General features: G+C 43.3%; 1 protein-coding gene across 5 annotated transcripts in view; it reads right to left on the bottom strand.

Annotated features, from left to right (window-relative positions):
• LOC124805361 (zinc transporter ZIP1-like) overlaps positions 1-15,114 on the bottom strand; it is a 40,632-nt gene extending 25,518 nt beyond the window's left edge. For 2 of the 5 annotated variants that reach the window (XM_047265905.1, XM_047265907.1), the window contains exon 1: positions 14,913-15,114. The gene's annotated coding sequence lies outside the window, so the exon portion shown is untranslated. Of the gene's footprint in view, positions 1-242; positions 285-615; positions 774-14,912 lie in introns of those variants that run through there. The other 3 variants (XM_047265903.1, XM_047265904.1, XM_047265906.1) reach the window with 2 other exon arrangements.
• Between the last annotated feature and the right edge of the window lie 489 nt (positions 15,115-15,603).

The following is a 15,603-nucleotide window of genomic DNA, read 5'->3' as shown; positions in this document are numbered from 1 at the left end:
ACAGAAACAGTAGATGAAAAAAGGTGCAGTAAGAGAAAACGTGTTAGGGAAACTCACTGTGGCAAAAGGAAATTTACGGTGCAAAGAGATCACATTAGAATATTTGGCATAAGTTACTTCCTCTATCAACATTCGTAAATTCCTATGCTCACTAGTCCCAGACATGTACGGCTACAACAAATACATGAAAAAAAAAAAGATGGTGGTTGTGTTCTATATCTTATATTCACTGTATGATATACCTTCTAACTCAAATCATATCACTACGACATATATTCGCGTATGATGTATCTCGCTTTAACTGCAACATTTACACAAGGCAGTTGGCAAAACAATCACTGCGAAAAACCGATTGGCGCGAAATCAGGAAACTTACAAAATGATTACATATCTCATAGTGCGCTCTTGGTAGCTTAAGAGTAATAACGGCCGTTTGATATGGATTTTTATCGCTCAGTGTATTATCAAACATTGAAAAGACGACAGCATACAAGTCACACATAAATAAAAATCCATTTTTGGGACACATTTTTGTTTAGCTTGTTGTTTTACTTATACCATCTTCGCAACAGCGGTGATTAGTGAAATATATACCCTTGTAAGTATTGTACGAACCTCACATATGGACAGTTTAATTCGTTTCGTGAGACTGCTACTGCGATGAAAACAAATCAGACTACCACATCTCACTTTACACGAATGATTCATAGTCATCAAACTTTAAGCATATACAGTACACAGACACAAATATTGACAACAAACCGCTGAACTGTTTTTCAACATTGGTCAAAGATTATACGTCACCCAAAATAGCCTCGATTTGATAATCTTAATGATGAAGTTATTTCGACTGAATGTTTTACAAAACAGGAATGCAGACATTAATTCGCATAGTACAGCGTTTCAAAATCTTTAACTTTTGAAAAATGTACTGTGGTTTTATATATTTGATCCACTGTGCAAGCATGTGTAGGGGCAACAAATCGCGAAGGCTGTGACGCAGATGTTAGTTTAGCGCTGTCTCGACAGGTAGCTCTAGTCAAATCGGAAGGCAGGAGCATGATGGAGAGAATGTTGAAGAGAGTGGGGTTACAGAGCGGCAGAAAGACAGCTGAGACAGATAAACAGTCGGCGGATGAAACGGAAGAGGCAGGATGTGGCAATGCGGACGACGCCGATAGAAGTCCAACAAGCAGTGGTGATCACCAGTGGTGTGATTTATTGAGTTTTAAGAGCGTGTGCGGGCCGGTTGTCAGTGACTGTCAAAATCAGCTGGCCGGAGAGGAGCCGGCGCGCTGGCCGCGAAGGCTCCGAATGTTCAATTTTCATTATCTCGATTCTCATGTGATGGAATTTCGACCGAGGGCCATAACACGACGTTTCTGTGGAGGGAAAAAACACGAAAATGAACTGTATCGTAGCAACAGCTTCAAGTTCGAAAGATTCGAGCGACTGGAGGACGCTGTGCCGCTACAGAAACAGGTGAGGATCTTGTTTAAAACAGCAAATTGTTCACTGGAGTGCAATATACATCGGCCTCATTTTTGATTAGTGAAGAAAACTCGCCGGTGAGATTTATTTTCATTCAGAGCTACTTTTCATGTATAAAAAGACACACGACATGGTACTTACAACGTGCGCATCTACGACGTAAAGACAACTGTATGCCCTAGCGTGAACATGAAATTTAAAACCAGTGTTAGTAGCAAATGGAAAAACCATTTTGTACTGCATTTACGTGCACCGATGTTTAAGTAGCATAAAGAGTTATTCAAAATTACCTTGCATATTACCTATAAAATTTAGTGCCAATATGACGCAGGAAGATGGTTTTCAAAAAGCGCAACGTGGAGACGTGGAGCTACTCTAATGCAAGTTTTGTTCAGCACAACATATAAATAGATTTTGTATTAATGTTAGCGTAGTATTTGCAGACTTATTTCCAACAATAGCAGGCTTCAACGTAAAATAAGTTCATAATATGTAGGCCTAAATTTACTAAGAATGGAGAACATCTTGGGAATTTGTGTGCTAATCCTTTAGTTTCATATTTGAATAATGTATGTTTTCAGGTGATTGGTCGAGTAATATGTTGTGACGTAAAACTCAATAGCTGGCATAAAAAAGGAAAAATGATCTCCTAACATATAAGCGAACGACTAAAGAGGAGCGCTTCTTGATCATATAGCATAAAATGGGAAATGTTTTGGCGTCAAAATAATGGATATTACGACGGAATAACTGTCAAAGATTAACCCGCCGCAGTCACGGGTGATAAAGACGTAGCTCATACGGCTGAGTGTACGAGAGCAAATCGATGGCAGTCTTGGTGCAGAAACGTTGTTAAAGATTTATTGGGGAAAGCATGGCAAAACTTGGCCAAACGAAGATTTGAACCCCGCTCCTCATGACCCGCGCCCGGTGTCTTGATGAGGTGTGCAGACTCCATTAAGGGGGCGCTGAAAGTCCTGATCACTGCGGTGACTCACCTGCTATTGTTGTGAGTTTTTGCGCAGTTTGACTGTTTTCATTTTTTATTTAGTTACTTTCACTGTGAATGGGAAAGGGATACTTACGTGATACGTCAGTAACAGGTGAAACTGGAATGGAGATTGGCTGTCTTTACAAAAGGATTCGTAATAGACCTCATCCTTTTTGTGGCTGCTGCTCAGAAATAGCACGAGAAAGTGTACTCAACAGTAAGGGGGTATGTGAAGACCGAGGACACAAAATTGCTGACTGGCAAAACGTGAATGAATCTGCGAACATTTTAGAAAGAACTGCAGTTTCATTCGCTACAACAATTACTTTATAATTTTCTAGTACTGTGTCATTCGACATAGCTGTAACGTGAATATTATACTTGTTCTCAAATCATGTGCAGAATTCGACACAATAGCACCTACCGGCGATGGCCATGGAACATATCTAGTTAAGAGACAGTAGCCAACAAATTTAGAGGAAAACTTAACTATAATTTTCTGCATTATCTACCAGAAAGATTCATTTGTAGAAAACGGGCGGATAGCTAAAATGCATGGGGACCGTAACGCAAAACGACAAATATTTATTGCATAAATCTGCGACTTGGAAATTCGCCGCCAACATAATGATACACTGAAGTTGCAAGAAATGCGCACATAATCTGGCATAGGGCTAATCTACACATCTTTCTACATATCAAACCAATCTCGAATATTTCCAGTGGCTAAATCAGGATCTTGGAAGATGTACTCTACTAGTAGAAACAGTACATGCGCCACGAATGAACATATTGAGCTGGAAAGGTTTCACAGCCCTTAGGAGTCAACTTTCCGTTCAGTGTGAATGTGGAAGCTCATAAGAATTGAAATTTACCACCCCTTCCATTCGTAGGCAATTTCCACAGTACGGTATAGTATGACGGTAGCTTTCTTTTTTTTTTTTTTTTTTTTTTTTTTTTTTTTTTTCAAAGGACTACTTTAGAGGACGTTTTCGAGTAGCACTGAAATGAAAAAGTCAGTTGAGCTATAATCAGGGAATATGGCATGATATAAAATGATAAAAACGAAAACTGTTCAGAAGTGCTGAATCTGCAATGTTCTTATATGAAAAGATATACCATACCAGGACTCTACCGGATTTCTTGCTGAGTGCGAGCAGTTTTTTTAAATTTCTAGGCTATCTGAACAAACGTCCACGTTCGGCTCAAATGTAATTAAGTAAATTCATATATCACTGATGTTCCGTCGCATTATTTTTGAGTACTACGGGAGAGGTTCTCCCTATTGGTATAAGGCAATCTCGCTGATTTAATTTCATGTCATTACGTGTGCATTGATTTCATCCCCACCGAGCTGTTCATTTCATGTCAGTCAATTTGATTGAATTCACATGCACCCTGTGTGAAAGGATCAGCCGTTACCATCCACCAGCTACCTATCCCAGAGGTGTTTCTGCCCCACACAGCGCTTGTGGGAACCAGTGGTTGTGATATTGAGAAGTAATAGGTAGCAACACCAAACCTATGAGAATTAGTTCTGTCTCGAGGCGTAATCGAGTACGCTAATGGCGAATGCGGCAGCTCGCGAAAATCAGGAAATCTGGGTTAGTCTCCATCTACATCAATACTCTATGAAGGTGTGTGGTGAAGGCTACTACTGGTACCATAATGTATTCCATTACTTTCCTACTCCTCACGAATGGCACGTGTAATGAATGACTGTCGGTAAAGCTATTTAACAAATATTTTCTCAAGTTTTCTCGTTGTGATCCTTCCGCGGGACGTATGGGGTAAATTACAGCGTTTGGTTCTACCTGTCAGCTTTGGCTCCCTGACGCAGAGATGCAACTGGTAAACGTTTACATGTTGCTGTAATGTAATGACGAACTCTAGAATCGCGGAAATTAAATTCTTAGTAAATGTATAGGCTAACGGAACAACCTCGGGGAAAATGGAATTACGGCTGGGGAGAAATTAACATTTACGGTAAGAACGTCAGAATCACAGCAATGATAAAATACAGGAAACTCAACAGACAGGAACAAGTTAGTTAAAAATAAAGGAAAAAAGAAATGTGGGATCGGCAATTGAGCTGATTAGTTAAAGTAGACAGAGATACCAAAAAGATACCCCGCCGCGTGTGGGAGGACATGTTACTCGAATCGTCTTGGAATGTACGCTCTCGAAATTTCATCAGTAAATCCTAGAAGAAATCGTGCCACATTCGAAAAAATATGTTCAAATGTGTGTGAAACCTTACGGGACTTAACTGCTAAGGTCATCAGCTTACACACTACTTACCCTAAATTATCCTAAGGACAAACACACACACTCATGCCCGATGGAGGAGTCGAACCTCCGCCGGGACCAGCCGCAGCCACATTCGAAAAAGGGCTATATGTTTGTGAGAAAGAAGCTCATAAATGTTAGTTTTTTCGCTCCTGCCAAATCGCACCCTCGGAATAAACGGCTTGGTTTACAATTAATAAAGGCAGCCACAGATGACATTTAATAACATGCCGCTTACATCCTTAGTATCGTAAACTCATGACGCCACAAATGACGTCGTGGCTCAAAGCCGAGAGTTGGAATCGCACGCTTTAATTGACCCGCCGCGTGTGGGAGGACGTTACTCGAATCGTCTTGGAATGTACGCTCTCGAAATTTCATCAGTAAACTTTTCCGCGATGCAAAACGCCTCTCTTGTAGTGTCTACCACTGTGGTGTGTTGGTCATAGCGGTACTTCTTTCGCCCGGCACAGCGATCGTGCGAAACGTACCGCTCTTTGCTGAGTCTTCTGTACCTCTTCTGCTAATCTTACTTACGAGGGCAGTCTGAAGAGTTTCCAACGGAACAAAGAAATGGCGTTTTTCTTCCAGTTTATTTTCTTCAATATAATCTCCTTGCAAGTCTATACACTTTTCCCCGCCATGCTCCAATCTCTTTAACCCATCCAAATATAGTGTCTTTCTCTGCATAACATTTATAAAATGTGACGACCTTTTGATTCGACAAACATTTAGCCGGCGGAACAAAAAGATCGCTTGGGGCTAGATCTGGTGAGTAAGGAGGGTGACCTAGCAGTTGGAACCGCAATTCGTGGGTTTTCGCCATGGCACCAGCCGAGATGTGAGACGGCACGGAGTGAACAATCGTGGTACCCAGCGCGCGGTCAGCTTTCTCATTCCCAAATTTTGGATCAATATGTGACAAACACGTTCTCTAGACAATTTCATAGCTCCTGCTACCTCTCAACTTAATACGCTTTTCTAGCAACATTTGGTGAACTCGAGCAATATATTCGTCAGGGATTGCAATTTTTGGCCGTCCCAAACGTTCGTGACCCATACTGGTAGGGCACATTTAAACTCAACTGACCAAAATGTCACGGTGGTTAATGCTGGTGCAGTCACTGTTAACAGCGCTCAATGTACCGGGTGATCAAAAAGTCAGTATAAATTTGAAAACTTAATAAACCACGGAATAATGTAGAGAGAGAGGTAAAAATTGACACACATCCTTTGAATGACATGGGGTTTTATTAGAACAAAAAAAGACTTGTGAAAGATCTCTTGCACGCGTCGTTTGGTGATGATCGTGTGCTCAGCCGCCACTTTCGTCATGCTTGGCCTCCCAGTTCCCCAGACCTCGGTCCGTGCGATTATTGGCTTTGGGGTTACCTGAAGTCGCAGGTGTATCGTGATCGACCGACATCTCTAGGGATGCTGAAAGGCAAAATCCGACGCCAATGCCTCACCATAACTCCGGACATGCTTTACAGTGCTGTGCACATTATTCCTCGACTACAGCTGTTGTTGAGGAATGATGGTGGACATATTGAGCATTTCCTGTAAAGATCATCATCCTCGCTTTGTCTTACTTCGTTATGCTAATTATTGCTATTCTGATCAGATGAAGCGCCATCTGTCGGACATTTTTTGAACTTTTGTATTTTTTTGGTTCTAATAAAACCCCACGTCATTCCAAGCATGTGTGTCAATTTGTACCTATCTATCTATATTATTCCGTGATTTATTCAGTTTTCAAATTTATACTGACTTTTTGATCACCAGGTATATTTCATTTGCGCAGGAATATTGCCTTTCAAAAACAAAAATCTAAGGACAGCTCTATCCTCGATTTTGTCCATTATCAGAAAACACGTGTATCGTCTCGTTAAAACTATTGTCAAACAACTGGGTGTCAAAAGCTGCTGAAATTTTGGTGTGTGCCTTATTAGGCAAGCGCAAATTCCCAAACTTTCGTTGATAAATGCTATCTAGATGTTGAGATCGGAAACTTTTCAGTAATCAAAATCGGTGTTTTGCAGGTCACTTCTTTCGTGAATGAATAAAATCTCTAAGATTCTCCCACTAAATGGGGTCATTCCAGTTAATGTACTTACGCATGGTTACTCCAATGTATTCTCAGGTAATTAGTTTTTGCATGGATTTGTCGCCAATAGTGTAATCTGAGTAGTCGACCTCTTTGGCTATTAATCCGCAACACGTAACATTTATTTACATTCAGGGTCGACTGCCATTCCCTGCACCAGCCGCTGATCCTCTGCAGCTCTCCCTGCATTTTGCCACATTCTTCCGGCGTTGGAGCCTTCCTGCAGGCAACAGCAACGTCTGCAAATAGCCTCCAGGAGTCTCCAACGCTATCTACTAGATCACTAATAAATGTCGTAAGCAGTAAGGGCGCCCTAACATTACCTTGGGAACTCCTGAAATTACTACTACATTTGTCGAATTTGAGTTCTGTCTGCGAAGAAGTCCAGTATCCTGTCAAAAGTCTGGTTCAATACTCGGTAAGAATATTTTTCATTCATGAAACGGCAGTGTGAAACTGTTCTGAATGGCTTCGCGAAGATGGCTTGCGGAAGTTAAGGACTACAGCATCAGCCTGAGCGTCTTTATTTACAGCGGTCTGGATGTCATGAACGAACAGGGCTTGTACTTGTTGTCTGTTCTTCCGTATATGTCCAAAAGAACAGACGCCATGCGGAATCCGCAGCTGTGATACATGTTACTTAAACTGAAGGTGAATGGGGGAGAAAAAGGAAAGGGAAGGAACTAATTGATGTCAGCTGAATCGGGACTTGGTGCGGAATCAACAGCGTTGAGTTAAAATTTTTGCTGGAATGGGTTTCAAACCTGGGCTCTTCTGTTTACTAGCCAGTTTTTTTAATTCCAAGAGAACAGCAACAAAAGTATACTTACATGGATATGGTGTCTGTTCTTTCGGACATGTCCGAAAGAACAGACACCATAGGAGGTAGGTGCTGGCAGATCTGGAAATTACCGAATTATCATTTTAATATGTCATGGTTACAAAATACTCACACGCATTTTTTTATAGAAGAATGCAAAAGTAGTAGCAGCCGAGGCCGAGGAAGATCAGTTTGGTTTCCGAAGAAACATAGGATAACGCGTGACGCTAGTGGCTTATTCACAAGACAGCTTAAAGGCAAACCTACGCTTATAGCATTTGCACATCTAGAGAAATCTTTTGACAATGTTGAATACAGCCTTCAAAATTCTGAATGTGCTAGGGGTAAAATTCGGGGAGCGGAAAGTTACCTACGGCTTGTACCGAAACCAGACGGCAGTCACAAGAATAGAGTTGCAGCAGCAGTTGAGAAGGGAGTGAGATAGGGTGCAACCCTATCACCGATGTTATTAAAAGTACACAGTGAACGAGCAGTGAAGGAAGCCAAAGAACATTTTTGAAATGCAATCAGTATTAAAGGAGAAGAAATAAAAACATCTAGGTTTGCCACTGACATAGCAATTCTGTCAGACAGTAAAGCACTTGGACGGATAGAACAATGTCCTCAAAAGATTCAGGATAACTGAATGTAGTCGAATGAAATAAGATGATCCTGAGGGCACTGGTTTATGAAATAAGGCACTAAAAGTAATAGTTCAGCTACTTGGACACCAAAATAACTGATGATGGCCCTAGTAGAGACTATATAAAATGCAAACTGGCAGCGGCCGGAAAAGCATAGCTGAAAATGGGAAATTTACTAACGTCGAGTTTAAATTTGTTAGGCAGTCTACCGAAAATATACTGACGGAAAAAAATCGCGACACCAAAAATAATGTAGAGTAATGATATTTCGGGAATACATTTGTCTCAGTAACATATTTAACTGATTAATATTGCAAGATCAAGGGTTTATATAAGTGCGAGATAAGCCACGGCAAATGTGAGATTCTGGTACATTAATAACCGGTGTAGCCGCCAGAATGTCGAAATGTCGTGCCGCAGAGGAGTGTTATGGGACCATTGCTTTTCACAATATATGTAAATGACCTAGTAGATAGTGTCGGAAGTTCCATGCGGCTTTTCGCGGAAGATGCTGTTGTATACAGAGAAGCTGCAACATTAGAAAATTGCAGCGAAATGCAGGAAGATCTGCAGCGGATAGGCTCTTGGTGCAGGGAGTGGCAACTGACCCTTAACATAGACAAATGTAATGTATTGCGAATACATATGAAAGATGCTTTATTGTATGATTATATGATAGCGGAACAAACACTGGTAGAAATTACTTCTGTAAAATATCTGGGAGTATGCGTGCGGAACGATTTGAAGTGGAATGATCATATAAAATTAATTGTTGGTAAGGCGGGTGCCAGGTTGAGTCATTGGAAGAGTCCTTAGAAAATGTAGTCCATCAACAAAGGAGGTGGCTTACAGAACACTCGTTCGACCTGTCCTTGAGTATTGCTCATCAATGTGGGATCTGTACCAGATCGGGTTGACAGAGGAGACAGAGAAGATCCAAAGAAGAGCGGCGCATTTCGTCACAGGGTTATTTGATAAGCGTGATAGCGTTACGGAGATGTTTAGCAATCTCAAGTGGCAGACTCTGCAAGAGAGGCGCTCTGCATCGCGATGTAGCTTGCTGTCCAGGTTTCGAGAGGGTGCGTTTCTGGATGTGGTGTCGAATATATTGCTTTCCCCTACTTATACCTCCCGAGAAGATCACGAATGTAAAATTAGAGAGATTCGAGCGCGGACGGTGGCTTTCCGGCAGTCGTTCTCCCCGCGAACCATACGCGACTGGAACAGCAAAGGGAGGCAATGACAGTGGCATGTAAAGTGCCCTCCGCCACACACCGTTGGGTGGCTTGCGGAGTATAAATGTAGATGTACATGTAGCAAAGGTGCATGCATTGTGTTGTGTAGGTGCCGGATGTATTCTCCACCTGGGGACTGGTTGTTGTCCTCACCATTTCATCATCGTTCGGGAAAAGGGCGAGACTGGACAGTGAACAAGTTTGGGGATTTGTAAGGGCACTGATAACCACATTGTTGAGCGCTCCACAAACAGCAATCATTACCACCGTCATCAACAATTGTAGACAGATCTGGCGATCGAGCAGGCCAAGGCAACATGTCGACACTCTGTAGAGCCTGCTGGGTTACAACAGCGGTATGGGGGCGAGCGTTATCCTGTTGAAAAACGCCCGTTGGAATGCTGTTCATGAGTGGCAGTACATGTCGAATTTGCAGACATGGTGCGTAGGAGAACCACGAGAGTGCTCCTGCTGTCATTGAAAATCGCACCTCAAACCATAACTCCAGGTGTAGGCCCAGTGCGTGTGGCACACAGACGATAGTTCCAGGCCTTCAACTGGGTTCCTTCTAACCAACATAGGACCATCACAAGCACCGAGGCAGAACCAACTTTCTCCAGACACCTCAACAGGCCTCCGCCGTGCTCTCCAGCGTGGTCCCGTTTGACACCGCCGAAGTCGCCCATGGCAGTGGATTAGGGTCAGTGGAGTGCAAGCCACAAGGCGTTTAGCTCGGAACTGTTCTTGAAGCTACCGATTTGTAACAGTTCTTTGTCACTGTGGTGCCAACTGCTCCTCAAATTTTTGCTGTAGATGCAGTATAATGGACCAGAGCCACACGCTGAACACGACGGTCTTCCCTCTCGACAGTGCCACGTGGCCGTCTGGAGCATGATCTCTTTGCGACTGTACATTCTCGTGACCATTGCTGCCAGCAGTCCTGTACAGTTGCTACATTCCTGCCAAATCTTTCTGCAGTACCGTAGAAGCAAGATCCAGCTTCTCGTAACCCTATTACGCGCTCACGTTCAAACTCAGTGAGGTATTGACAATGGCGTCTTCGTCGCGTTAGAGGCATTCTTGACTAAAATCGTCTCATCACGCCCAATCTCAAAGGTAACGAACGCCTACGACGTTACAGCGTGTTTTGAAAGCAAACCTGATTTGCATCACCGTAGTGGCGCTGCTAACGCGACTCTTATGCGACTGGATTGTAATTTGAATATACAGTGCTGGCCATTGAAATTGCTACACCAAGAAGTGCAGATGGTAAAAGGGTATTCATTGGACAAATATATTATACTAGAACTGACATGTGTTTACATTTCCACGCAATTTGAGTGCATAGATCCTGAGAAATCAGTACCCAGAACAACCACCCGTGGCCGTAATAACGGCCTTGATACGCCTGGGCATTGAGTCAAACAGAACTTGGACGGCGTATACAGGTACAGCTGCCCACGCAGCTTTAACACGATACCACAGAGTAGTGACTGGCATATTGTGACGAGCCAGTTGCTGGCCAGGACAGCAGTCGAACATTTTCTGTATCCAGAAAGGCCCGTACAGGACCTGCAACATACGGTCGTGCATTATCCTGCTGAAATGTAGAGTTTCGCAGGGATCGAATGAAGGGTAGAACCACGGGTCGTAACACATCTGAAATGTAACGTCCACTGTTCAAAGTGCCGTCATTGCGAACAAGAGGTGACCGAGACGTGTAACCAATGGCACCCCATACCATCACGCCGGGTGATACGCCAGTATGGCAATGACGAATACACGCTTCCAATGTTCGTTCACCGCGATGTCGCCAAACACGGATGCGACCATAATGATGCCGTAAACAGAACCTAGATTCATCCGAAAGAATGACGTTTTGCCATTCGTGCACCTAGTTTCGTCGTTGAGTACACCATCGCAGGCGCTCCTGTCTGTGATGAAGCGACAAGGGTAACCGCAGCCATGGTCTCCGAGCTGATAGTCCATGCTGCTGCAAACGTCGTCGAACTGTTCGTGCAGATGGTTGTTGTCTTGCAGACGCCCCCATCTGTTGACTCAAGGATCGAGACGTGGCTGCACGATCCGTTACAGCCATGCGGATAAGATGCCTGTCATCTCGACTGATAGTGATTCTAGGCCGTTGGGATCCAGCTCGGCGTTCCGTATTACCCTCCTGAACCCACCGATTTCATATTCTGCAAACAGTCATTGGATCTCGACCAACGCGAGCAGCAATGTCGCGATACGATAAAACGCAATCGCGATAGGCTACAATCCGAACTTTATCAAAGTCGGAAACGTGATTGTACGCATTTCTCCTCCTTACACGAGGCATCACAACAACGTTTCACCAGGCAACGCCGGTCAACTGCTGTTGGTGTGTGAGAAATCGTTTGGAAACTTTCCTCATGTCAGGACGTTGTAGGTGTTGCCACCGGCGCCAAGCTTATGTGAATGCTCTGAAAAGCTAATCATTTGCATATCACTGCATCTTCTTCCTGTCGGTTAAATTTCGCGTCTGTAGGACGTCATCTTCGTGGTGTAGCAATTTAATGGCCAGTAGAGTACATCTTTCAGATGTAGAAACACGCCTACCAACTTTATTTTATGTCGCACAACTACTTCTTGGTGTTGAGATTCTTTCCTGCCAGTGTATCTGTATGGGTTTTAGTCTGTACGGAAGTATAACGTGTACGATAAGCAGTTCAGACACGAATGCAGTAGAAGCATTTGAACTATGGTGCTACAGGAGAATGCCGAAGATTACATCGGGAAAGAATGGATTAGTTGATAGGACATATCCTAAGACTTACATAAGCTGTGAAGTTGGTAATGGAAGTAAGTCTGGGGAATGAAATGAAATGTCGTGTGGCTAGGGCCTCCCGTCGGGTAGACCGTTCGCCTGGTGCAGGTCTTTCGATTTGACGCCACTTCGGCGACCTGCGCGTCGATGGGGATGAGATGATGATGATTAGGACAACACAACACCCAGTCCCTAAAAAGTGTAGAGGGAGACAAAGGCTTGAGTACAGTAAGGAACTTAACATGGCTGAACAGTTGTTCAGAGATAAGCTTGTGCGGGGTCGACTACTGCGGAGACCTGCCTCAAAACATATCTCTGAGTGAAGATCACAGCAACTAATAAGACTCAGAAACAGTGTTATTTCGATAGTTACATTAAATATCCTTCTTCCTAGTCACTTCTGTCCAATGATAAGTGAGTTAGACCGGCCCAAAGGCGCTCAGGTTGATGCTGTATTCGTTGATTTCTGGAAAACATTTGACACCTTTCCGCACTGCCGTTTAATGAAAAAATAAGAGCTTATCGAGCACAGGAAGAGATTTGCGACTGGATTCAAGACTTTCTTGCCAACAGAACTCAACATGTCGCTCTTAACGGAACAAAATCGACAGGCTCCACGGGAGTGTGATAGGACCATTACTGTTTGCAGTATATGTAAATGGTCAAGTAGAAAGCATCGGATGCTCTTTAAGGTCGTTCGCAGATGATACAGTCGTCTATAACAAAGCGGCAACGCCAGAAGATATTAAAGATTTGCAGAATGACCTCCAGAGAAGTGATGAATGGTGCAGGCTCTCGCAGTTGACTCTGAACGTAAGTAAATGTAACATATTGCTCGTACATAGGAAAAGAAATTCACTAATGTACAGTTACACGTTGATGACTGTCCGTTGGAAACAATATATACCGTAAAATATTAAGAGTAACCATCCAGAGCGACTGAATTGGAATGACCACATAAAACAAATTGCGGGAAAAGCAGATGCCAGACTCAGTCATAGGAAGAATCTTCAGGAAACGCAACTCATCCACGAAGGTAGTGGCTTATCAGGTGCTTATTCGGCCTATTCTTGAGTACTGATCATCTGTTTGGGATCCCTCCCGGGTATGATTGATAGGGGAGAGAGAGAGAGAGAGAGAGAGAGAGAGAGAGAGAGAGAGAGAGAGAGAGATCCAACGAAGAGCGACGCGTTTCGTCACGGGATCGTTGAGCCGGCGTGAGAGCGTTACGGAGATAGTCAACAAACACCACTGGCAGACGTTACAAGAGAGGCGTTGTCCGTCTCGGAGAGTTTCACTATTGAAATTTCGAGAGAGCAATTTCCGGGAAGTCGGACAACATTTTACTTCCCCCACATACGTCTCGCGTAATCATCACGACGAGAAAATTCGAGAAATTAGAGCCGTTACGGAGACTTATTGACAAACATTCTTCCCACGCGCGATTCACGAGGGTTCAGTTAGTGGTACAAAAGTACCTTCCGCCACACACCATTAGGTGGCTTGCGGAGGATAATGTAGATTTCACTGAACAACTCGCCTAAAAATGTTGTCGATGCACGCTTATTAACTCACTCTACTTCAATCTGTTGTTCAATCTGTATATTGAGCAAGCAGTAAAGGAAACAAAAGAAAAATTCGGAGTAGGTATTAAAATTCATGGAGAAATAAAAACTTTGAGGTTCGCCGATGACATTGTAATTCTGTCAGAGACAGCAAAGGACTTGGAAGAGCAGTTGAATGGAATGGACAGTGTCTTGAAAGGAGGATATAAGATGAACATCAACAAAAGCAAAACAAGGATAATGGAATGTAGTCTAATTAAGTCGGGTGATGCTGAGGGAATTAGATTAGGAAATGAGGCACTTAAAGTAGTAAAGGATTTTTGCTATTTGGGGAGCAAAATAACTGATGATGGTCGAAGTAGAGAGGATATAAAATGTAGGCTGGCAATGGCAAGGAAAGCGTTTCTGAAGAAGAGAAATTTGTTAACATCCAGTATTGATTTAAGTGTCAGGAAGTCATTTCTGAAAGTATTCGTATGGAGTGTAGCCATGTATGGAAGTGAAACATGGACGATAAATGGTTTGGACAAGAAGAGAATAGAAGCTTTCGAAATGTGGTGCTACAGAAGAATGCTGAAGATTAGATGGGTAGATCACATAACTAATGAGGAAGTATTGAATAGGATTGGGGAGAAGAGAAGTTTGTGGCACAACTTGACCAGAAGAAGGGATCGGTTGGTAGGACATGTTCTGAGGCATCAAGGGATCACCAATTTAGTATTGGAGGGCAGCGTGGAGGGTAAAAATCGTAGAGGGAGACCAAGAGATGAATGCACTAAGCAGATTCAGAAGGATGTAGGTTGCAGTAGGTACTGGGAGATGAAAAAGCTTGCACAGGATAGAGTAGCATGGAGAGCTGCATCAAACTAGTCTCAGGACTGAAGACCACAACAACAACAACAACAACTATATTATTGATCTAGTGTGGACCGGATTTTACTTAAAAGCGCCTTTTACCACTTACCGGAGAAACAACGGTTGGCGGTTGAACCCCTAAAGACACGCTTGGTGTGGCCACCTTAGGTATCCATCAAAGTGCAATCTTCCGTGCAAGATGACGGAAAGTGCGCCAGGTGTGGCTGCTGGAATGAGTGCCGCTTCTCCGCCCGAAGCATACAACCGTCCGGTGCTGTGGACGAAACCGCCTCAGCTACTGACTACACATCAGCGTCTGCACACGCGCCAAAACTTCTGTCTCATCTCTTAGTCGTCGTGTTGGCCGGATGCTGGTCCCCTGCTTATGTAAACAGTATCAGCCAGCAGTTGCAGTATAATCGCCCTTTTTGTTTGCAAGTCTGAGCAGCCTGGGTCACATTGTTACATAAAACAGTTCCCATCTCATCACACGTGCCCTCGCCTACCTCTTTCCAGTCTTCCTACTGCATCTGTACTCCGCAAAGCCTCCGTGCGTTGTAAGGTGGAGGGTACTAGTGCACCAGTCTTGTCACCCTCTTCCTACTCCATGCACGTCCACATTTAAACAGGTATTGCGCAAGCCATTTTACTAAGAGTAAACGAGTATAAACAAGCTTCCGAATTTCGTCGTTATCTATCAATGACCGACGTTTCTTCTACTAAATGCATGTAAAGAGAAAAAGAAGGAAGAAAACAAAAAATAAAATAAGAATAGCTGTAGTTTGATTACGAGGGCAGTA

The sequence above is a fragment of the Schistocerca piceifrons genome, chromosome 7 (assembly GCF_021461385.2).
Source record: "Schistocerca piceifrons isolate TAMUIC-IGC-003096 chromosome 7, iqSchPice1.1, whole genome shotgun sequence".
Taxonomy (NCBI): Eukaryota; Metazoa; Arthropoda; class Insecta; order Orthoptera; family Acrididae; genus Schistocerca; species Schistocerca piceifrons.
This window is presented reverse-complemented; position numbering and strand designations above follow the sequence as displayed.